General features: G+C 50.7%; 1 protein-coding gene and 1 pseudogene across 1 annotated transcript in view; one reads left to right on the forward strand and one right to left on the reverse strand.

Moving 5' to 3' along the window:
• LOC147700593 (scavenger receptor cysteine-rich domain-containing group B protein-like) overlaps positions 1–24,996 on the forward strand; it is a 186,290-nt gene that overhangs the window by 17,888 nt on the left and 143,406 nt on the right. The window lies entirely within an intron of this gene.
• Positions 19,521–23,730, reverse strand: LOC147700594 (uncharacterized; annotated as a pseudogene).

The raw sequence follows: 24,996 nt of genomic DNA on the forward strand, positions 1-24,996 counted from the left end.
TAAAAATGATTCAACAAATTAACTAAAAAAACTAAAAAATAAAAATGTCTTAAAACTGAAAAACCTATATACATTTTAGGGGTGGGCAATAACTTTCACTCTGTCGGCGGAGTTTGGCCACTCCACGCTATGCTTGTAACACGGAGTTCCGGCCAAACCCCACCAAACACTGCATGGTGGAGATTTTTCTGATGTGCTGCTCTCCAATGGTAAGTTGACGAGCAAGAATTGGTGTCCCCAGCACCATTTTTGGGGCCTAGGAGGGCACCTAGCTAGATTTTCTGAACATGGGCAGTCGCGACCGTTTGCAGTGAAAAAAGTTGCCTCTCAAGTTGAAAATCTACTTCTGCAGCAGTAAAGAAGCAGCGCCCTCTGGTGAACCCTGTGGTGCAGTTCGCTCTGATTTTGCAGTGCAGAAGAAGCTCACAGCACTAAAGATCAGGAGGAGCAGCAGGACCTGAGAATTTCTGCCTGCTCGCTGAACTCCGCAGAATCTCACAGAGTTTTCATGTACCTCTGCAGAATTCTAAGGAGTGAAACTCCACAAGTTCCACCCACCGCTAGTATATTTCCAAATGTTACAATTGTAACAACATTGGTAAAAAAATAAAAATCATTAAAAACATTTTTAAATAAAAAGCCCACAAGATAGCAATTAAAATGCGCAAACCAAAATAAACTAGTTTTACATACATTTTAATTGCTATCAAAGAGTTATTTTTTTTAAAGAACTACCCACTCTTTCCCAATGCACCCAATCACCTGCAAACATAACCAGTCTATAAAAATATATAAACAAATGTATTTAAATTACGATATCAAACATTCAATGAAGTAATCTCCAATTAAAACATTTCCTGAAATTACAATGTAATTCACAAAATATTAAACATTTAAACAACTAAATACTATTTAAAAATATAAAATAATTGATATATTAATCAAATAATATTAATTATCATCTAATAAAAAGATGCATGCAATTCTATAATAAACCTCACAATCTGAAAAGTAGAGTTACATCATGCCAATATGGTGATTTGGAGATTGCTGTGGCAGAGTAGAACTAAAGGAACTGCGAAAAATCAAGATCCACTTCCGTTCCACAGAACAAGTAACTTCCCTATTTCATTTTTTTCCATCTTGTTTCAGTTTGCTTTTACTTGTGCAAACATTTCTCTTGTAGTGGGAAAGTACACAGTATTTTGCAGTTTTCATTTGTACTAATTCCTTTCCACATGTTTGTGTCCACTAAAGACATGGATGGCAGTGCGGTGGGTCAGTGGGCGTGGCATGCAGTGCATTGTGTTAGTGTTCTATGATGCAGTGCTGAGTAGCTTGTTGGCGTCCATGAGGCGTAGTGGTTGAGCTGTATTAGTGTCCACCAGAGACACGCATGGAAGTGCGGTGGGTCAGTGGGCGTGACATGTAGTGCATTGTGTTAGTGTTCTTTGATGCAGTGCTGTGTAGCTTGCTGGCGTCCATGAGGCGCAGTGCTTTGGGCTGTGTTAGGGTCCACTGGAGACATGCATGGCAGTGCGGTGGGTCAGTGGGCGTAGCATGCAGTGCACTGGGTTAGCCCTGTAACCCACCGAAAGGGAAGGGACTGGTCTAAATTATCAAAGGACAAAACAAATTCTATCTTTACCAATCAGACACTATTTGATCCAGATGATTCGGTGGGCCAGAATTACCACGTCTACTGTAACCATGTCACTGAGACCCTCTCTAAACTTGTCCCCCTGAAAAAGATAAAGAACAGAAGCAAACCCTCAGCCCCCTGGTTCAGTGAGGAGCTGAAATCACTACGTAATCAGTGTAGACAGGCAGAAAGGAAGTGGCGAAGACTCTATTTAGAGTCTGATAAGAGACAGCTAAAGATAGTGGAGGCTAAATATAAAGGGGCCATTGTCAAAACAAAAGCACTTTTTTATGCCACTACCATACTTCAATCACCGAGCAGCACAAAAACTCTCTTTAATATTATAAGAGACCTTTCTAACCCCGCCTGCATAAGCAATAAGGTGGTTGCAACTCAAAAACTTTGCGACAAAATTGCCGTCTTCTTTGAAGAAAAGATTGCCAAAATTGTGGGGGGCTTGCTCAGGGTAAGGCTAGATGTCAGGACGTACCACCTCAGATGGTAGAGGAGAAACCACTGGTAGTATCATCTATAGAGAGTTTTCCTCCTCTCACAGACGAGCTCTTTACCAGCTTGGCGCTCAGCACATCCTCTGGGTCCCCTTTAGACCCCCTTCCTCATAGGATCTGGAAAGAGTATGGCCCAGAGCTATTTCCCTGGATGCGTCTGATCTGCTGCCAATCCCTGGAGCAAGGAGTAGTGCTGGAGGTATGAAAACAGGCAGTAAACTCCTCTACTCAAGAAGCCCTTGCTGGATCCAACAATCCCAGCCCACTTTAGGCCTATATCTCTTCTGCCCTATCCTATAAAAATCTTTGAAAAGGCTGTTAGTAGGTCCTTGTCAAGTTATCTGGAAGATAACTGTCTATTGGATAAAGATCAGTTTGGATTCCGCCCAGGCCATGGGACAGAAACTGCATTAGCAACCATGTTGGGCACTCTGCGAATGGGATCCGACAACGGTAACTCGTGAGTACTTGTGCTGTTGGATATGTCAGCCGCATTCGACACGGTTAGCCATGCAGTTCTGCTAAGTAGACTGAAGAAACTGGGCATGAAAGGCAAAGCTCTACAATCATACCTGTTCGGTAGACAACAGGTAGTGACCATGACTCCGTTTAGCTCCTTCAAGTCCCCGGTCCACCATGGAGTGCCACAGGGCTCGTCGATCAGCCCTATCCTTTTTAATATATATTTGCAGCCTTTGATCCCTATTATAAAATCTTATGGGATCGATCTGATTAATTACGCTGACGACACCGAATTGGTGTTCTCTCTGGAAGTTTCCCTTCCAGAGAGAACACCAATTCGGTGTCGTCAGCGTAATTAATCAGATCGATGCGATGTCCATGGACACATTCCAGGAATGCATGTGTCGGGTCTCCGGCTGGTTTAATGCAAACTCCCTTCAAATAAACGAGGGGAAAACGGAGGTAGTCTATTGCTCGACGGTCAAACTGTATCAACAGTTACCATGCGAGCTTAGGCTTTCGCCGGGGGCCGATCCCTGCGTCCCAGTAAAGACTGTGCGGAATCTGGGAGTACTGTTTGATAAAAACCTTCAAATGGTTTCGCAAACTAACAAAACAATTAGTGTCTGTTTTGGCTTGCTAAAAGCACTCAGACAGATTATTCCCCTCCTGCCCGATGACACTAGACCTTTGGTGGTAAGGAGCACAATCTTGGCTAGACTGGATTACTGTAACTCCCTATACTTGGGTGCCCCCTTATACAACTTGCAAGGGCTGCAGACAGTCCAGTCGCTAGCGGCAAGTTGGCACTCAATAGACCATGCAGCTCCTCTACCACAATGGCCTTGAGAGACCTTCATTGGCTGCCTATACGGGACAGAGACACTTTCAAATCTCTACAGAGCTTTACACAGTACGGGTCCTCTACCAATGCAGCAAAGATTCACATGGTACAAGCCCACTAGGTCTCTTCGTTCTTCCAGTCTACGTCTGGCAACTACCATCAGATTCAAGAGATCCAGGATGGGAGGTAGAGCTTTCTGCACAGTAGCGTCTCGCCTGTGGAACAAGCTGCCCCAGAACATCAGGCAAGCCGACTCCTTGATAGATTTCAGAAAGAGCCTAAAGACATGGATATTCGCCAAAGTGTGAGACCCTGGCGCCCACCATCCAGCCTTTCAATTTGCTGTTTTCATCTGATTAGGTTTTTCTCAAAAGCGCCAGAATACCTGTAGGGTGCCAGTAGCGCTATATAAGAGTACTATACAATACAATACAATAAAATTGTGTTAGTGTTCCATGATGCAGTGCTGAGTAGCTTGGTGGTGTCCATGAGGTGTAGTGCTTTGGGCTGTGTTAGTGTCCAATAGAGACATGCATGGCAGTGCGGTGGGTCAGTGGGCGTGGCATGCAGTGCATTGGGTTAGTGTTCTATGATGCAGTGCTGTGTAGTTTGTTGGTGTCCATGATGCTTAGTGCTTTGAGCCTAGTTAGTGTCCACTGGAGACATGCATGGCAGTGCGGTGGGTCAGTGGGCGTGGCATGCAGTGCACTGTGTTAGTGTTCCATGATGCAGTGCTGTGTAGCTTGGTGGTGTCCATGAGGCGTAGTGATTTGAGCTGTGATAGTGTCCAATAGAGACATGCATGGCAGTGTGGTGGGTCAGTGGACGTGGCATGCAGTGCATTGTGTTAGTGTTCTATGATGCAGTGCTGTGTAGCTTGGTGGTGTCCATGAGGTGTAGTGCTTTGGGCTGTGTTAGTGTCCAATAGAGACATGCAGGGCAGTGCGGTGGGTCAGTGGACGTGGCATGCAGTGCATTGGGTTAGTGTTCCATGATGCAGTGCTGTGTAGCTTGTTGGTGTCCATGAGGCGTAGTGATTTGAGCTGTGTTACTGTCCACTGGAGACATGCATGGCAGTGCGGTGGGTCAGTGGGCGTGGCATGCAGTGCATTGTGTTAGTGTTCTATGATGCAGTGCTGTGTAGCTTGGTGGTGTCCATGAGGTGTAGTGCTTTGGGCTGTGTTAGTGTCCAATAGAGACATGCATGGCAGTGCGGTGGGTCAGTGGGCGTGGCATGCAGTGCATTGGGTTAGTGTTCTATGATGCAGTGCTGTGTAGTTTGTTGGTGTCCATGATGCTTAGTGCTTTGAGCCTAGTTAGTGTCCACTGGAGACATGCATGGCAGTGCGGTGGGTCAGTGGGCGTGGCATGCAGTGCAATGTGTTAGTGTTCTATGATGCAGTGCTATGTAGCTTGTTGGTGTCCATGATGCTTAGTGCTTTGAGCTATGTTAGTGTCCACTGGAGACATGCATGGCAGTGCGGTGGGTCAGTGGGTGTGGCATGCAGTGCATTGGGTTAGTGTTCTATGATGCAGTGCTGTGTAGCTTGTTGGTGTCCATGAGGCGTAGTGCTTTGAGCTGTGTTAGTGTCCACTGGAGACATGCAGGGCAGTGCGGTGGGTCTGTGGGCGTGGCATGCAGTGCATTGTGTTAGTGTTCTATGATGCAGTGCTGTGTAGCTTGTTGGTGTCCATGAGGCATAGTGATTTGAGCTGTGTTACTGTCCACTGGAGACATGCATGGCAGTGCGGTGGGTCAGTGGGTATGGCATGCAGTGCATTGGGTTAGTGTTCTATGACGCAGTGCTGTGTAGCTTGTTGGTGTCAGTGAGCTGTAGTGCTTTGGGCTGTGTTAGTGTCCACTAAAGACATGCATGGCAGTGCGGTGGGTGAGTGGGCGTGGCAAGCAGTGCATTGGGTTAGTGTTCTATGATGCAGTGCTGTGTAGCTTGTTGGTGTCAGTGAGCTGTAGTGCTTTGGGCTGTGTTAGTGTCCACTGGAGACATGCATGGCAGTGCGGTGAGTGAGTGGGCGTGGCAAGCAGTGCATTGGGTTAGGGTTCTATGATACAGTGCTGTGTAGCTTGTTGGTGTCAGTGAGCTGTAGTGCTTTGGGCTGTGTTAGTGTCCAATAGAGACATGCAGGGCAGTGCGGTGGGTCAGTGGGCCTGGCATGCAGTGCATTGGGTTAGTGTTCTATGATGCAGTGCTATGTAGCTTGTTGGTGTCCATGATGCTTAGTGCTTTGAGCTGTGTTAGTGTCCACTGGAGACATGCATGGCAGTGCGGTGGGTCAGTGGGCGTGGCATGCAGTGCATTGGGTTAGTGTTCTATGATTCAGTGCTGTGTAGTTTGTTGGTGTCCATGATGCTTAGTGCTTTGAGCCTAGTTAGTGTCCACTGGAGACATGCATGGCAGTGCGGTGGGTCAGTGGGCGTGGCATGCAGTGCACTGTGTTAGTGTTCCATGATGCAGTGCTGTGTAGCTTGTTGGTGTCCATGAGGCGTAGTGATTTGAGCTGTGTTAGTGTCCAATAGAGACATGCATGGCAGTGCGGTGGGTCAGTGGACGTGGCATGCAGTGCATTGTGTTAGTGTTCTATGATGCAGTGCTGTGTAGCTTGGTGGTGTCCATGAGGTGTAGTGCTTCGGGCTGTGTTAGTGTCCAATAGAGACATGCAGGGCAGTGCGGTGGGTCAGTGGACGTGGCATGCAGTGCATTGGGTTAGTGTTCCATGATGCAGTGCTGTGTAGCTTGTTGGTGTCCATGAGGCGTAGTGATTTGAGCTGTGTTACTGTCCACTGGAGACATGCATGGCAGTGCGGTGGGTCAGTGGGCGTGGCATGCAGTGCATTGTGTTAGTGTTCTATGATGCAGTGCTGTGTAGCTTGGTGGTGTCCATGAGGTGTAGTGCTTTGGGCTGTGTTAGTGTCCAATAGAGACATGCATGGCAGTGCGGTGGGTCAGTGGGCGTGGCATGCAGTGCATTGGGTTAGTGTTCTATGATGCAGTGCTGTGTAGTTTGTTGGTGTCCATGATGCTTAGTGCTTTGAGCCTAGTTAGTGTCCACTGGAGACATGCATGGCAGTGCGGTGGGTCAGTGGGCGTGGCATGCAGTGCACTGTGTTAGTGTTCTATGATGCAGTGCTATGTAGCTTGTTGGTGTCCATGATGCTTAGTGCTTTGAGCTGTGTTAGTGTCCACTGGAGACATGCATGGCAGTGCGGTGGGTCAGTGGGCGTGGCATGCAGTGCATTGGGTTAGTGTTCTATGATGCAGTGCTGTGTAGCTTGTTGGTGTCCATGAGGCGTAGTGCTTTGAGCTGTGTTAGTGTCCACTGGAGACATGCATGGCAGTGCGGTGGGTCTGTGGGCGTGGCATGCAGTGCATTGTGTTAGTGTTCTATGATGCAGTGCTGTGTAGCTTGTTGGTGTCCATGAGGCATAGTGATTTGAGCTGTGTTACTGTCCACTGGAGACATGCATGGCAGTGCGGTGGGTCAGTGGGTATGGCATGCAGTGCATTGGGTTAGTGTTCCATGATGCAGTGCTGTGTAGCTTGTTGGTGTCCATGAGGCGTAGTGCTTTGGGCTTTGTTAGTGTCCACTAAAGACATGCATGGCAGTGCGGTGGGTCTGTGGGCGTGGCATGCAGTGCATTGTGTTAGTGTTCTATGATGCAGTGCTGTGTAGCTTGTTGGTGTCCATGAGGCGTAGTGATTTGAGCTGTGTTACTGTCCACTGGAGACATGCATGGCAGTGCGGTGGGGCAGTGGGCGTGGCATGCAGTGCATTGTGTTAGTGTTCTATGACGCAGTGCTGTGTAGCTTGTTGGTGTCAGTGAGCTGTAGTGCTTTGGGCTGTGTTAGTGTCCACTGGAGACATGCATGGCAGTGCGGTGGGTGAGTGGGCGTGGCAAGCAGTGCATTGGGTTAGGGTTCTATGATACAGTGCTGTGTAGCTTGTTGGTGTCAGTGAGCTGTAGTGCTTTGGGCTGTGTTAGTGTCCACTAAAGACATGCATGGCAGTGCGGTGGGTCAGTGGGCCTGGCATGCAGTGCATTGTGTTAGTGTTCTATGATGCAGTGCTGTGTAGCTTGTTGGCGTCCGTGAGGCGCAGTGCTTTGGGCTGTGTTAGTGTCCACTAGAGACATGCATGGCAGTGTGGTGGGTGAGTGGACGTGGCATGCAGTGCATTGGGTTAGTGTTCTATGATGCAGTGCAGTATCGCATCTTGGCGTCAGTGAGGCTTAGTGCTTTGGGCTGTGTTAGTGTCTACTGGAGACATGCATGGCAGTGCGGTGGGTCAGTGGGCGTGGCATGCAGTGCACTGGGTTAGTGTTCTTATGATCCAGTGCTGTGTAGCTTGTTGGCGTCCGTGAGGCGTAGTGCTTTGGGCTGTGTTAGTGTCCACTAAAGACATGCATGGCAGTGCGGTGGGTCAGAGGGCGTGGCATGCAGTGCACTGGGTTAGTGTTCTTATGATCCAGTGCTGTGTAGCTTGTTGGCGTCCGTGAGGCGTAGTGCTTTGGGCTGTGTTAGTGTCCACTAAAGACATGCATGGCAGTGCGGTGGGTCAGTGGGCGTGGCATGCAGTGCATTGGGTTAGTGTTCCATGATGCAGTGCTGTGTAGCTTGTTGGTGTCCATGAGGCGAAGTGCTTTGGGCTGTGTTAGTGTCCACTAAAGACATGCATGGCAGTGCGGTGGGTCAGTGGGCGTGGCATGCAGTGCATTGTGTTAGTGTTCTATGTTGCAGTGCTGTGTAGCTTGTTGGTATCCATGAGGCGTAGTGCTTTGGGCTTTGTTATGTTATGTTATGTTATGTTATGTTATATTGTGTTTATATAGCGCACGGCTACTCTAAAAGAGTGTCCCGGCGCTTGCCACATGCAGCTCAGTGTAAATAACACAACAGACAAATAACAGACCACGAAGCAAAAAGGGGAGAAAATAGAAGGCCTAGAGGTTAAAAAGCCAAGTCTTTAGGCTCTTCCTGAACTGAAGCAAATTAGAGGTGCTACGTAAAACCATCGGAAGCGAATTCCAAAGCTGAGGGGCCTTGAAGCTAAAGGAGCGACCCCCAGTGCGGGCCTTTCTCACACACGGAACCACGGCCATGAAAAGAGATTCTGACCGCAGTGAGCGGGCTGGACGGTAAAAGGACAGCCTCCGTTGCAAATACCTAGCGCCTGAGCCAAAAAGTGCTTTATGCATCAGCGTCAAAGATTTAAACATGATCCGCTTCCGGATGGGCAGCCAGTGAAGCTTCTGCAGCAGCCCAGAAACTCGTGCTTGCCTGTGAAGGCCAAAAATGGCACGAGCAGCAGAGTTCTGCGCCACCTGCAGGCGCTGGACCAAATATCCGGGAGACCTAGAAAGAGGGCATTCGCATAATCCAACCTGGATCCAATAAGAGCTTGCACAGTGATCCGCCTGTGTTCCACAGAAAGCAGTGGTAAAAACTTGCGGAGCATCTTCAAGATGCCAAAACAGGTGCCAGCCAGACCAAGAACATGCGCTATCAACATAAGCTTATTGTCCAGCTTGACTCCCAGGTTTTTGGCAACCAGCGATGACTGTGCAGGCGGACACATATCCAACGGCCACCATTGCTGCCACTCAGGGTCGGTGGCGCAGCCGAAGAATAAAACCTCCGACTTGCTGGAGTTGGCCTTCAGACTATTCCGCTGGAACCAGTCGAAAACCATTCCCAAGCACCCCCGGATGCTCTCTCCATCAAATGCCTGATCTTTTCCGCATGTGAAGAGAAGTTGCGTGTCGTCTGCGTATGAGACGATCTGGGCCCCATAAGCCTCCACCAAGGCCGCCAGAGGGGACATGAAAATGTTAAACAACGTCGGGCTTAACACAGAACCCTGTGGAACTCCGACTCCCAGTGGCGGCATCTCGGCGGAGCTCTGGGAGACCCAGATCGTCTGGCGGCGGCCCTCAAGAAAAGATGTAAACCATTTAAGCACCGTCCCCCTAAGGCCGATGTCATGAAGCCTGGCGAGGAGTGCCTCATGGGGACGGTGTCAAAGGCCGCCGACAGATCTAACATGACAAGCATGACCTTGCCTCCAACATCCAAAGTCTCCCGAATGACCTCCGAGACCTCCAACAGAGCCGTTTCCGTACTTAAATTAGGACAGAATCCGGATTGGGATGGATGAAGTAGATTGTTTGTTTCTAAGAAACCGGACAAGATGCCATGCACATGTTTCTCTGTGATCTTAGCCAGAGCCGGGAGAAGAGAGATTGGCCTATAGTTGGCCAGAACCTCGGCATCTAAACCAGGCTTTTTCAGGAGGGGGATCACCATCGCCCTTTTCCAGGTGCGTGAGACACTCCCCTCCCTCAAGGAGGCATTGAGAAGGGGGTTGACCAGTGGGTTCACCACCGCAGCCATCCCGGCCAAAAATTTGGCAGGGCAGGGGTCAAGCGGCGAGCCCGATTTAAGGCTGGCCAGCAGCAACAGGGACGCATCGCTAGAGACAGCTGGAAAATCCGACAGCACAGCGACAGGCGTGGACGATGGAACGTGTCCCGCCCCGGAGCCGCAGCACCCCTCCTCCGACCTCTCCAAGAAGGAGGCCTGAATCGCCTTGATCTTATCTGTAAAAAAGCTGGCAAGATCAGACGCCCACGCGTCAGATGACACTGGAAGGGGCAAGTTGGAGCTGGGGGTCGTGAACTCCTTCACCACAGTGAAGATCTCCTTACAGGAGTTCGCCGACGCCTCAATCCTCCTAGCAAGATATTCCTTCTTTGCACACAGGATGTCCCGGTGATAAGCCTTCACAGCCGAGTAGGCGAGTTTGGCCTTCCCGTCATACTGAAGGCGCCAGGCTCGCTCAGCAACCTTACATTGGCTGCGAGCCGCGCACAGTGCCTCCGTAAACCACGGCGCAGATCGCCGTATTGCCGTGGACCGGGGGGCCGCCCTTGGGGCAAGATCATTCAACCTTTCAGTCAGCCACAGCTGCAGAGCCTCAGTGTCCTGTTCCAAATTGCCCGAGAAGGGGCATGGGTGATCCACAAGCGCCTGCTCCAACATATCGGGCGTCACTCTATGCAGCGCTCTCGAGGCTGGTCTGGGCTGTATAGTGGCGCTGCTGTTCGTTCGCCCGTTCTCCAACACGGAGAACCTAATCAGCCTGTGATCCATCCAGAGCACCGGCAGGGTTTCAATGTCAACAATCGGGGCCGACGAAAACACTTGGTCCAGGGTATGCCCTTTCTCATGTGTAGGACCCATCACAAAAGGTGCAAGGCCCAGCGGGGATGTAATGTCCAGCAATTTAGTTGAATCCGCATCGTCCGCCACGTCTAGATGGAAATTGAAGTCACCCGCCACCACACAATGCTGTGTGTTCACTAAAGACATGCATGGCAGTGCGGTGGATCAGTGGGCGTGGCATGCAGTTTATTGGGTTAGGGTACTATGATGCAGTGCTGTGTAGCTTGTTGGTGTCAGAGAGCTGTAGTGCTTTGGGCTGTGTTAGTGTCCACTAAAGACATGCATGGCAGTGCGGTGGGTGAGTGGGCGTGGCAAGCAGTGCATTGGGTTAGTGTTCTATGATGCAGTGCTGTGTAGCTTGTTGGTGTCAGTGAGCTGTAGTGCTTTGGGCTGTGTTAGTGTCCACTGGAGACATGCATGGCATGGGGTGGGTGAGTGGGCGTGGCATGCAGTGCATTGGGTTAGGGTTCTATGATACAGTGCTGTGTAGCTTGTTGGTGTCAGTGAGCTGTAGTGCTTTGGGCTGTGTTAGTGTCCACTAAAGACATGCATGGCAGTGCCGTGGGTCAGTGGGCGTGTCATGCAGTGCATTGGGTCAGTGGGCGTGGCATGCAGGGCATTGGGTTAGGGTTCTATGATGCAGTGCTGTATAGCTTGTTGGCGTCCATGAGGCGTAGTGCTTTGGGCTGTGTTAGTGTCCACCTGGAGACATGCATGGCAGTGCGGTGGGTCAGTGGGCGTGGCATGCAGTGCATTGTGTTAGTGTTCTATGATGCAGTGCTGTGTAGCTTGTTGGCGTCCGTGAGGCGTAGTGCTTTGGGCTGTGTTAGTGTCCACTAGAGACATGCATGGCAGTGTGGTGGGTGAGTGGACGTGGCTTGCAGTGCATTGGGTTAGTGTTCTATGATGCAGTGCTGTGTCGCTTCTTGGCGTCAGTGAGGCTTAGTGCTTTGGGCTGTGTTAGTGTCTACTGGAGACATGCACGGCAGTGCGGTGGGTCAGTGGGCGTGGCATGCAGTGCACTGGGTTAGTGTTCTTATGATCCAGTGCTGTGTAGCTTGTTGGCGTCCGTGAGGCGTAGTGCTTTGGGCTGTGTTAGTGTCCACTAAAGACATGAATGGCAGTGCGGTGGGTCAGTGGGCGTGGCATGCAGTGCACTGGGTTAGTGTTCTTATGATGCAGTGCTGTGTAGCTTGTTGGTGTCAATGAGGCGTAGTGCTTTGGGCTGTGTTAGTGTCCACTAAAGACATGCATGGCAGTGCGGTAGGTCAGTGGACGTGGCATGCAGTGCATTGGGTTAGTGTTCCATGATGCAGTGCTGTGTAGCTTGTTGGTGTCCATGAGGCGTAGTGCTTTGAGCTGTGTTATTGTCCACTAGAGACATGCATGGCAGTGCGGTGGGTCAGTGGGCGTGGCATGCAGTGCATTGGGTTAGTGTTCTATGATGCAGTGCTGTGTCGCCTCTTGGCGTCCTTGAGGCGTAGTGCTTTGAGCTGTGTTAGTGTCCACTAGAGACATGCATGGCAGTGCGGTGGGTCAGTGGGCATGGCATGCAGTGCATTGGATAAGTGTTCTATGATGCAGTGCTGTGTAGCTTGTTGGTGTCAGTGAGCCGTAGTGCTTTGGGCTGTGTTAGTGTCCACTTGAGACATGCATGGCAGTGCGGTGGGTCAGTGGGCATGGCATGCAGTGCATTGGATAAGTGTTCTATGATGCAGTGCTGTGTAGCTTGTTGGCGTCCATGAGGCGTAGTGCTTTGGGCTGTGTTAGTGTCCACCTGGAGACATGCATGGCAGTGCGGTGGGTCAGTGGGCGTGGCATGCAGTGCATTGTGTTAGTGTTCTATGATGCAGTGCTGTGTAGCTTGTTGGCGTCCGTGAGGCGTAGTGCTTTGGGCTGTGTTAGTGTCCACTAGAGACATGCATGGCAGTGTGGTGGATGAGTGGACGTGGCATGCAGTGCATTGGGTTAGTGTTATATGATGCAGTGCAGTGTCGCTTCTTGGCGTCAGTGAGGCTTAGTGCTTTGGGCTGTGTTAGTGTCTACTGGAGACATGCACGGCAGTGCGGTGGGTCAGTGGGCGTGGCATGCAGTGCACTGGGTTAGTGTTCTTATGATCCAGTGCTGTGTAGCTTGTTGGCGTCCGTGAGGCGTAGTGCTTTGGGCTGTGTTAGTGTCCACTAAAGACATGCATGGCAGTGCGGTGGGTCAGTGGACGTGGCATGCAGTGCATTGGGTTAGTGTTCCATGATGCAGTGCTGTGTAGCTTGTTGGTGTCCATGAGGCGTAGTGCTTTGAGCTGTGTTATTGTCCACTAGAGACATGCATGGCAGTGCGGTGGGTCAGTGGGCGTGGCATGCAGTGCATTGGGTTAGTGTTCTATGATGCAGTGCTGTGTCGCCTCTTGGCGTCCTTGAGGCGTAGTGCTTTGAGCTGGAGAAGTGTGGCTCACTGGTTAGAGCAGGCAGACCCTGAAGCAGAGGTCAGACCCGGGACCAGGGTTCAATTCCCGACGCGGCAGGGTTTTGAGCTCAAATGTCCACGGACTCGATAATTCTCGCTTCGGTGCCTGACCTAATCATGGGTTCACACTCTGCAACTCTGGGCATTAAGCTTGCTTAATCTCCACAACGGCCCCCCGCGGCGGGATGCCTGGCTTTCACCTTGGGGATGCCCGTTAGGGGCTATCTCACAGGGAAAAGCCAGGACGGGTTCCCAAGGCAAGCGCCGAGATGCCTCCGGGTAGTCGAGCGCTATATAAGAACATACAAAAAAAAAAAAAAAAAAAAAAAGCTGTGTTAGTGTCCACTAGAGACATGCATGGCAGTGCGGTGGGTCAGTGGGCATGGCATGCAGTGCATTGGATAAGTGTTCTATGATGCAGTGCTGTGTAGCTTGTTGGTGTCAGTGAGCCGTAGTGCTTTGGGCTGTGTTAGTGTCCACTTGAGACATGCATGGCAGTGCGGTGGGTCAGTGGGCATGGCATGCAGTGCATTGGATAAGTGTTCTATGATGCAGTGCTGTGTAGCTTGTTGGCGTCCATGAGGCGTAGTGCTTTGGGCTGTGTTAGTGTCCACCTGGAGACATGCATGGCAGTGCGGTGGGTCAGTGGGCGTGGCATGCAGTGCATTGTGTTAGTGTTCTATGATGCAGTGCTGTGTAGCTTGTTGGCGTCCGTGAGGCGTAGTGCTTTGGGCTGTGTTAGTGTCCACTAGAGACATGCATGGCAGTGTGGTGGGTGAGTGGACGTGGCATGCAGTGCATTGGGTTAGTGTTATATGATGCAGTGCAGTGTCTCTTCTTGGCGTCAGTGAGGCTTAGTGCTTTGGGCTGTGTTAGTGTCTACTGGAGACATGCACGGCAGTGCGGTGGGTCAGTGGGCGTGGCATGCAGTGCACTGGGTTAGTGTTCTTATGATCCAGTGCTGTGTAGCTTGTTGGCGTCCGTGAGGCGTAGTGCTTTGGGCTGTGTTAGTGTCCACTAAAGACATGAATGACAGTGCTGTGGGTCAGTGGGCGTGGCATGCAGTGCACTGGGTTAGTGTTCTTATGATGCAGTGCTGTGTAGCTTGTTGGTGTCAATGAGGCGTAGTGCTTTGGGCTGTGTTAGTGTCCACTAAAGACATGCATGGCAGTGCGGTGGGTCAGTGGACGTGGCATGCAGTGTATTGGGTTAGTGTTCCATGATGCAGTGCTGTGTAGCTTGTTGGTGTCCATGAGGCGTAGTGCTTTGAGCTGTGTTATTGTCCACGAGAGACATGCATGGCAGTGCGGTGGGTCAGTGGGCGTGGCATGCAGTGCATTGGGTTAGTGTTCTATGATGCAGTGCTGTGTAGCTTGTTGGTGTCAGTGAGCCGTAGTGCTTTGAGCTGTGTTACTGTCCACTGGAGACATGCATGGCAGTGCGGTGGGTCAGTATGCGTGGCATGCAGTGCATTGTGTTAGTGTTCTATGATGCAGTGCTGTGTCGCCTCTTGGCGTCCTTGAGGCGTAGTGCTTTGAGCTGTGTTAGTGTCCACTAGAGACATGCATGGCAGTGCGGTGGGTCAGTGGGCATGGCATGCAGTGCATTGGATAAGTGTTCTATGATGCAGTTCTGTGTAGCTTGTTGGTGTCAGTGAGCCATAGTGCTTTGGACTGTGTTAGAGTCCACTGGAGTCATGCATGGCAGCGTGGTGGGTCAGTGGGCGAGGCATGCAGTGCATTGGGGTAGTGTTCTATGATGCAGTGCTGTGTAGCTTGTTGGTGTCAGTGAGCTGTAGCGCTTTGGGCTGTGTTAGTGTCCACTTGAGACATGCATGGCAGTGCGGTGGGTTAGTGGGCGTGGCATGCAGTGCATTGGATAAGTGTTCTATGATGCAGTGCTCTGTAGCTTGTTGGTGTCAGTGAGCCGTAGTGCTTTGGGCTGTGTTAGTATCCACTTGAGACATGCATGGCAGTGTGGTGGGTCAGTGGGCGAGGCATGCAGTGCATTGTGTTAGTGTTCTATGATGCAGTGCTGTGTAGCTTGTTGGTGTCAGTGAGCCGTAGTGCTTTGGGCTGTGTTAGAGTCCACTGGAGACATGCATGGCAGTGCGGTGGGTCAGTGGGCGTGGCATGCAGTGCACTGGGTTAGTGCTCTTATGATGCAGTGCTGTGTAGCTTGCTGGCGTCCATGAGGTGTAGTGATTTGGGTTGCGTTAGTGTTCACTAGAGACATGCATGGCAGTGTGGTGGGTCAGCGGGCGTGTCATGCTGTGCATTGGATTAGTGTCCATATGGTGCAGTGCTCTACAGCTTGTTGGCGTCCATGAGGCGTAGTGCTTTGGGCTCTGTTAGTGTCCACTAGAGATATTCATTTCAGTGTGGTTGGTCAGCGGGCGTGGCATGCTGTGCATTGGATTGTGTTTCTATGGTGCAGTGCTGTGTAGCTTGCTGGAGTCCATGAGGTGTAGTGCTTTGGGCTATGGTACTGTCCACTAGAGACATGCATGGCAGTATGGTGGTCAGTGGTCGTGGCATGAGGTGCTTTAGGTTCTCTGACCATGAGTACAAATGCAGGGCTGAATTAATCTGCTTTGATGTTCGATGTGTGTCATAGTGAAGTTTGCACAGCTCTATTCTATGCGTTGTCTGTCCTGCTGGTTTCCGAGTTGACGTTTTACCATCTTCTGCCTCTGCTGTTTGTTGTCTGAACACTGCTCGCAGCCTTACTGTGCCTGCTTCAGCGTCCATGGGGGGCTTGCCTTCTGCGGCCTTTGTTGTTTTTGGGAAAGATTACACTGACAATCTTTGTAGTGTATTTGCTGTGCGTGAATAAAGCTCGCAGTTGCACTGGCAGTGCTGTGTATATTCTGTTCATGACAGAGAAGCCTGCACTACGGCTGCATGTGATGCACCTGTGCTGTGGGAGATGATGGCTTCTTCCATGCTTCATCTGTACTGCTGCTGTGGTGTTCAATCAGTGCTATGCTTGAGGGAAACATTAACAGCTGATGCCCCTGGTGCACTGTTTGTAGGTGTCAGGGAAGTGTGTGTTAAAAGCTGGAGGGGTTGTTTCCTTTTTGCAAGGAACAGCGTTAGTGACAGTGTGTTATATCCTAGGATGAGTGGTGACAGTTGGAGGTGGGCTGAGCAGCAGGCAGGCTCCTGCTGGTGGGGCTGGTACATGGCTAGTACCTGACTAGAGCTGGCTGAACTATGATTGATACTACCCTGAAATGGAACCAATAAAGAAGACTTGAAATATACAACATGGCTACCAGTGTCTCTATGTACAGGGTACAACACAGTGGTTTTCATTACAAGTGTGACAAGTAGTCTGGTGCTTGCAGGCTCAAGTCCATCTAGGCCAGAGATTGAGGGCTGGGCTTCTTTGAACATCAGTCCGACATCTCTCTTCAGCCTGTCCCAGTCCAGGGCATGGGTCATCCTTTATGCACTGGCAAACTGAGGGGCTACTCAGGGTACACAAGCCCTTCTCTACTTGCATCACCCACACACCTTTAACGAACCACCCACACACCTTCAACCACCCACTCACTCACCTCCAACTACCCATCCACTCACCTTCAACCACCTACTCACTTTCAGCCTTCACCTTTCTATCTTCAGCCACACTACCTGAACACTTGCATTCACCCAACCACTCACCCCCTGCGTTCACTGACTCGCCCGTCCACACACAAGACAACACACTTCCACACAGGCTCTCCATCAAATGAAGAGGCCATTCACCAATTGGTTGTACCAATGCATGTTTTCGTTAATTATGGCATCCTCTGAGATTATAAACTGCAAAAATAATATAATGTGAATCGTCTAGCTATGTCCAACACCACCTTTCCACACCAGCATCCACAGGTCACCTTAATTTCTGTTTCATGGCTCCTGAAGGTGAATATCTGAAAATAGAAGAATTGCAGGAAGCACAGAAGAGTGTCTTTAGTCTAGTGCTGGAGTGAACTAGAGACAAACACACTGAAAACAATGTGATTCAAAAAAGGCCATTTATCACTAGTTCACTGCAACAGTCCAGTGGGAAGATACTGCGTACGCTAAATGCCAACACTGCATTATTCCTTTATCCATCTTCAAAAGGTGAAAGCATATACATGGTGATTGTCAGACAGACAAAAACTACCAGGTACAATAATTATCTCAACACTCACCCCAGATTTATAAAGGCATTGTGTCCGGTTTGCGTTACTTTTTCAGCACAGACCGGACGCAAAGTCCACAGGAGGGATTACAAATCGTGATTTGCATTGGATTGTAACCCAAAGTATCACAGTGCAGCGCAGTGTGCTGCCTTGTGTTACTTTTTATCCAGGGGGTGTTCCATTGATGGTGTGTGGGCGTTCCATGCAACCATCCATGATGTTTGACGCAAATACCAATCAGGACCCGGCGTCTCTCTAAGGCAGGTGTAATAAGGAAATATGTTTTCCATTTTCCCTGTTTTGATGGTGTGGCTTGACAGCTCAGCTGTAACCAGACAATTATGTGAGAATCACCAGAACAGGGCTTTGGCTCGCCCACATTGTGGGGGCCAGGAGAACATGTTTTGATAGGGCTAAAATGGTGTGCTTCCGCAAAAAAGTGCTTACCCTCCACACAGCTGTGATGATTTTGTTTATTTATCCAGCTGCCTGAGGTTGAACTTTCAGAGGCACCCACGTGACATTGCAATGCTATCAAAGAGTCTTAAGTTACTAGATAATTAATTGTGTTTGCTTTGGCAGCAGCACAGATGGTAGGAGGGCAATCATTAACTGTTTGAAACGGGATCGTTGGAGTCCCTCACGGGGGACTCAGGATGCTGAAATGCCTCTGGAGAGCCTTGCAGGCTCGCAACTAGAATACTGCCCCACTCGGTGGAGCGGCCCGCTGTCAACCGGGGCCGCTCTGCTCTCAATTGGGAGGCCCCAGCCCTCCTGCACTCACCGGCTCTCCTGCAGGTTGCTCCGGTGCCGCGGGCAGGGCTCCTCTCCCGGCGCCTCGGGGTCACGGCCGGCTGCTTCTCCCTTCGCTCCCGCCTGGCCTTGTCTCGCTGCACTCCGCCTGACTTCCGCTGGGGCCGCCAATGGCAGCGCGGCCCTGGGGGGTCAGGAGGGGGGACTTCCGGGTCGCACTAGGCAGCGGCCCGGCAACGGTTTTCAAGGCTCCTGGGCTGCGGCGGTGATCACGGGGCAATGCCGGGTGGGACCCGGCTTCTAAATAATTAAACACAACGGGGCAATGCCGGGTAGGCACCGGCCCTAAATAAATATAAAGCGAGGTAGGCACTCGCTATGCCGAAAATTGGCAAAACCAAACGGGCAGATGCCGGGTGGGCACCGGCTGCACAAAGAGCGCTCCCCAGCACTCGGGGACAAAGCACACAGCACAAATGCGGCATGGGCAGCCGTGAAAGTCAAATAAAGCGCTCCATAGCGCTAGCAGGCAATTAAGCGCTCCCAAGCGCTAGGGGCATGAGATAAAGCGCTCTCCAGCGCTATGGGCTAAAGCAAAGCTCCAGCAGGGTCTGGAGGCAGACAGAGGGGCAAGGCAGGGCCAGAGCCAGCTCACTGGGTCTCCAGGCAGGGAGACAATCCAAGTGGCGGTCCTCCTGGCCCCAGCAACAGCAGCAGCCCCCTCTGGCAAGGATCCACAAGCAGAACCAAATTGTATGGGGACACAGCCCCTTCTAAAACAGTAAATTCCCTTTGTCTGTAGGTGCAGGGTGGGGGAAAACCAGTCACAGCTGGTTTTGAAGTACCCTTGATAGCTCAACCACCCATTTAATTCACTGGCAGGGCTAGGGACATCAGTCGCACTACAGGGGGTGGAGCCAGCATTGTGTGGGGAAAGTTCAGGCCCATCAGGGACCAGGTGCACTCCTCCCCAGCCATCAACATGCTAATCTCACACTCACCACCGGGCAGACCCATCCAGCCTTCCTGGAGCCAGGCTCACCAGCCAGCTCCAGCCAATCACACGGCAGGCATATTTTGCAATAATATGCCAAGTCCTAGAAGTGGCATTTCTACACATGACACACTCATGCCACATACACCGTTGCAAAGCATTCATTCCCACGAGCTCGCACATACCAAATTCGAGCAGGCACTCCCCACGCATCAGGACCTACTAGGGACACAGACATTCCCCATGCATTCCTATGGGAGAGCAGGCCAGCCTAACTACATGCACGCACTTTACTCTGGGACACAGGGAAAAAGTGCGCACAGACCAGAAAATCATCCATACAGATCACAGATCTAAAGCAAAAAGATTAGGGGTGAACCTGCCTTAAGGGCCAAGTCCAACACAGCCCCCTTCCAGCCAAAACGCAGGGCAGACCAATCACCACCGTGATGGGCTTCCCTGCTTGGGGCGATAAAACACGGACGCAGGCCCGCAACTGCAGGGACACCCTCCTGTTTTACGCCACGGTGAACCCCTGGGGTTCTTTCTAAAACTGTGGTAGGGACTTACTGGACTACCCCACTGGTACTCTCCAGCTGCCCTCAGCCAGGACCAGGCCCTAGGCCACCCAGGTGCCACTGGTTCCTGCTTACTCACAAAGTGGGGGGTAGTAACCCCTGGCACATAACAGCCATGCTCCACTCTTCCTGTCTGCAAGACAGGGCTAGACTGCCACTGGTTCTCCAGCCTAGGGTCTACAACCTTAGGTGGACCAGGAGTCTCAGGGAATGCTCTTGTCCCCTTACCTCTTCTCCTAGAGTTCCTTCGCCTCCTGCGAGGGGTACCCTCTAAACACCATTCTCCCAACCTAGGGTTTAACCCCTCAGGTGGTACCGGGGTCAGAGGTGGGCTCTCCCACCCTCTGCACCCCCTTCCAGAGTCCTGCTCCCTCCCAACCGGGGCGTTACCTCTGGAGAAAGAACTGGTCAGAACACTGATTACAGTATTCCCACCCTTCAGGTCAGGCAAACCCTGGACATGGACCTCCAACCTCCGGTCTAGAACCTTTGGTGGAATCACTGCCTGGCACTCCAGGACTTCTGGGGACTCACATGTCATTCCCCAATCACTCTTTTCACTGGACTTCTGTACTCTCCCTACCGGAGTAGTACTGCCAGACTCTACAACCATAGAAGCTCCGCTTACAGATGCTCCAGGTCCTCCACACACTAGCAGATCTCCCTCAAGTGAACTAACAGGTAAGCATAGGTCCCCACCCTAGTGTTCCCTAAAGAAACCATCCAGGCTCTGAGGCAGGGCTTCGGGCATCTGGGGACTCTCGGTCTCACACTCACTCCTGCTCCACTGAGACAGGCAGTAAGCCCCTACACCCTCCTCACTATTCTGGGACCTAGCTGGGCTACTCTCACCCTCCTCCACCACGCTGGGTTGGAGGAAACCTGACCCACTATTGTTGGAATCACTCAATAGCGACGCTAAGGAACCTCTTGCACTTTCCCATGGGTCTGCTTCATCTGCCAGCTCACCTGGTGTAGACACTCCACACCCTAACAGGTGCTGGCTTAACTCTGGAAAAACAACACTGAGCAACTGCTCTTTGAAAAACAAATCAAACAATATGTCCCAATCACATTTCGTGGGCACCCGTACCCAATCACACAGTGCCACACAACAGTCATCCAAAAAATCTTCCCAAGACTGATGAGACGGTTTCCTAAGGTTCCTGAACCTCAACCTATTCTCCTCTTCTGGGGAAACAGGAACCATACTCAGGGAACTGGGAGTGGGACTGTCTACACTGACATTTAAAAAGCTGCCACCACTGGACTCCACCCTCCCTGGGGAATCCAGACAATTACAACTGCACTCAGGGGGTAACCTACTCTCTAGGGCTACCTTCTCTCTGAACAAGGCCCTTTCAGCCTCTAGCTTGGCAAGCTCCAACCTGAGCTGTTCCATCGCTAGCTGATGCTCCCACTCTTCCTTCCTATCCAACCACTCCTCTGGGGACAGGGAAAGGGATGGGGCGCTGGTACTGACACTGGACCCAGCAAGGGACTCCCTATCTATGGGGTCCTCACTATCTGCTGACATCCATCCCCTGTCATCACCATCCAACTCACATTCTTCATCAGAATCTTCAGGGCTCCCCACAGACTCACCACCCTCATGGCGTGCGGCCCGAGCCCTATCTCTCTCACTGTGCTCAAGATCCCACTGACCCTTTTGCCACAGGATCAGGCTGTCCCTAAGCTGGGAGTGAGTATCCAACTCACTCACCTCTATGCCTCCCTTTTCACAGAATCTGACCAGCTCTAACCTACTGTATCTAAAAAGACCACAGAGATCAAAAACTGGCTCCATTTTGGCAGACGTTCTCAAGAAAAGTTTGACACAGGGAACCTGGGGGTCTGAGCTAAACAGGAGAATACAATCAACGAAATTCAGCAAGATTCCTATCTCAGAGAACTTGCACTCCACTGTCCAGCGTAACACACACTCATTCACACACAACCCTCCCCTCAGACTGGTAAGGCAGTTTCTACCACCCCTGATTTTCTCAACCTGACCACAAGCGACACAGGTACCAAACTCTGGGAGCAGGGCGGGGAACAAATGTACTGGACAAAATACAAAATGACACCTTTCAGGAGAAGCAATACTGAACTTCACCTAAAAAACAATAATCCCCAAAATGTGGTTATCTAAAAATGTAGAGCTTTGAAGTGCGGCCTGTCGCTACTGTGGTACAGCGCAAACACAAATCATTATCCTCTCCGCTGCGTCCAATGTTAGAAACGGGATCATTGGAGTCTCTCACGGGGGACTCAGGATGCTGAAATGCCTCTGGAGAGCCTCGCAGGCTCACAACTAGAATACTGCCCCACTCGGTGGAGCGGCCCGCTGTCAACCGGGGCCGCTCTGCTCTCAATTGGGAGGCCCCAGCCCTCCTGCACTCACCGGCTCTCCTGCGGGTTGCTCCGGGCGGGGCTCCTCTCCCTCTCCAGGTGCCTCGGGGAAACGGCCGGCTGCTTCTCCCTTCGCTCCCGCCTGGCCTTGTCTCGCTGCACTCCGCCTGACTTCCGCTGGGGCCGCCAATGGCAGCGCGGCCCTGGGGGGTTAGGAGGCTGGACTTCCGTGTCGCACTAGGCAGCGGCCCAGCAACAGTTTTCAAGGCTCCTGGGCTGCGGCGGTGATCACGGGGCAATGCCGTGTGGGCACCGGCTTTTAAATAATTAAACACAACGGGGCAATGTCGGGTAGGCACCGGCCTTAAATAAATATAAAGCAAGGTAGGCACTCGCTATGCCGAAAATCAGCAAAACCAAACGGGCAGATGCCGGGTTGGCACCGGCTGCACAAAGAGTGCTCCCCAGCGCTCGGGGACAAAGCACACGGCACAAATGCGGTGTGGGCAGCCGTGAAAGTCAAATAAAGCGCTCCACAGCGCTAGCAGGCAATTAAGCGCTCCCAAGCGCTAGGGGCATGAGATAAAGCGCTCTCCAGCGCTATGGGCAAAAGCAAAGCTCCAGCAGAGTCTGGAGGCAGACAGAGGGGCAAGGCAGGGCCAGAGCCAGTTCACTGGGTCTCCAGGCAGGGAGACAGTCCAAGTGGTGGTCCTCCTGGCCCCAGCAACAGCAGCAGCCCCCTCTGGCAAGGATCCACAAGCAGAACCAAATTGTATGGGGACACAGCCCCTCTTTTATACAGTAAATTCCCTTTGTCTGTAGGTGCAGGGTGGGGGAAAACCAGTCGCAGCTGGTTTTGAAGTACCCTTGATAACTCAACCACCCATTTCATTCACTGGCAGGGCTAGGGACATCAGTCGCACTACAGGGGATGGAGCCAGCATTGTGTGGGGAAAGTCCAGGCCCATCAGGGACCAGGTGCACTCCTCCCAAGCCATCAACATGCTAATCTCACACTCACCACCGGGCAGACCCATCCAGCCTTCCTGGAGCCAGGCTCACCAGCCAGCTCCAGCCAATCACACGGCAGGCATATTTTACAGTAATATGCCAAGTCCTAGAAGTGGCATTTCTACACATGACACACTCATGCCACATACACCGTTGCGAAGCATTCATTCCCACGAGCTCGCACATACCAAATTCGAGCAGGCACTCCCCACGCATCAGGAACTACTAGGGACACAGACATTCCCCATGCATTCCTATGGGAGAGCACTTTACTCTGGGACACAGGGAAAAAGTGCGCACAGACCAGAAAATCATCCATACAGATCACAGATCTAAAGCAAAAAGATTAGGGGTGAACATGCCTTAAGGGCTAAGTCCAACATTAACCTTTATGGATTTTAGTTCTGGCTTGACAGTTCAACTATCACCTGTTCTTTTAACCTACACCAATATTATTCCAGTTCCTTGCTTCCGCACAAATACATATCCAGTCCCATGTTATCTCCTTGTAATGCCCCATATTACTGTGCAGTATTCCTTTAAAGCCAGCCCCATTGGCATTGTCAATGCCTGCTCCCCTTTTGCTTGTGTGCTGCATTCTGCAGCACACATACAAAGTGGGAAATGCCTTAAAGCATAGTTTTTGCACAGGAAGGGACCCCTCCCTGCACAAAAGATGTGCTGACCTCAAGGAGACCCTGCACCATGGCGCAAAGGTGCCAAAAGTGAGCACGCACAGGGAGACAGAAGACCTGTGCCACTTCTTAGTCGAAATTGTGCTGTTCTGCTCTCTCTTGTTCACGCAATCCCGCGGCTTTACTTGCTGCGCAGCATTGCATAAAATCTTTGTAAATCTGGCCCCCGGTATCCGTAATGTGGCGTAAACAAAAGTTTGCGCTGGAATTTTGAATTGCAGGGCATTCCTGAGAGGTTTCAGTGAAGGAAAAGCTTTGGACCTCCCACTAAGGTCTCGATTACGATTCATGTGTTATGGGCAGTACCGCATGCTTCATTACCACTGAAACGGTGTGTGCGATAATATTCATTTTCGATAATAACCCTACGTGTTAAAGACTGCGGGGCATATTATCAAGACAGGCTATAAAATTATCGCTGTTTTATCGGCAGAAAACTGCTGCTTTAGCGGCAATTTTCTGCCGCTAAAGCAGCGATAATTGTATCCCCTGTTTTGATAATATGCCCCTGCATGTGTCAAAAATCGCATGCGATAAATCGGTTTTCCGTAAAATTCCTCATATACTAATTATCATCCGCAATATAATAATATACATTTATGATTGTGGTGGTCCAGTTAAAACATTAGGAAATTACCCCTGAAAACCTCTTCCTCCCGAAAGCAGGTGCTCAGTTTGTACTTACCCCCGTAAAATGTTTTAAATGCCAAATAACTTTTGTTAAGTTACCAAGTGGGACATGAGACAGTTGATCAAGGCCGGCTTTAGGTCGGTGCTACCGGTGCAGACACACCTGGAACTGAGCTCAGGGCATTGGGTTTAGATATTACTTATGAGTTTAACAGCACCTTGTGCAGAGTTCCTTGTGTGTCCAGCAGTTTTCAGGCAGCAATAAATATGTGTAGGTAACTCTGCTGATTAATGTTGCTGCTGGTGTGAGATATTTTGTCTAGTAGCAGTTTTTGTTTCATCATAAACTAGCGCAGAGTTAATATCCATGCTGCAAAGAAAATCTACCATGCAGATCAGAGGACTGTATATTAAATATAGATTCTTTCATCACTAGCATTGCATATTTTACAATCCTAATATAGGACAGAGACCTTTCAACTGTTATCAATGAGCTACATGCAAACTGCATGGTATAGGTTAAAAACATATGTTTTTGCCAGTTTTTCTGATCTAATGTTGCTAAAAATGATTCATTCGGGTAGAAATGCATTCTTATTAACAAAGACAGCCTCAATCACTGTGTTACGTTTTAAATCCTGAGTTTGT

Source organism: Lissotriton vulgaris, chromosome 7 (genome assembly GCF_964263255.1).
Source record: "Lissotriton vulgaris chromosome 7, aLisVul1.2, whole genome shotgun sequence".
Taxonomy (NCBI): domain Eukaryota; kingdom Metazoa; phylum Chordata; class Amphibia; order Caudata; family Salamandridae; genus Lissotriton; species Lissotriton vulgaris.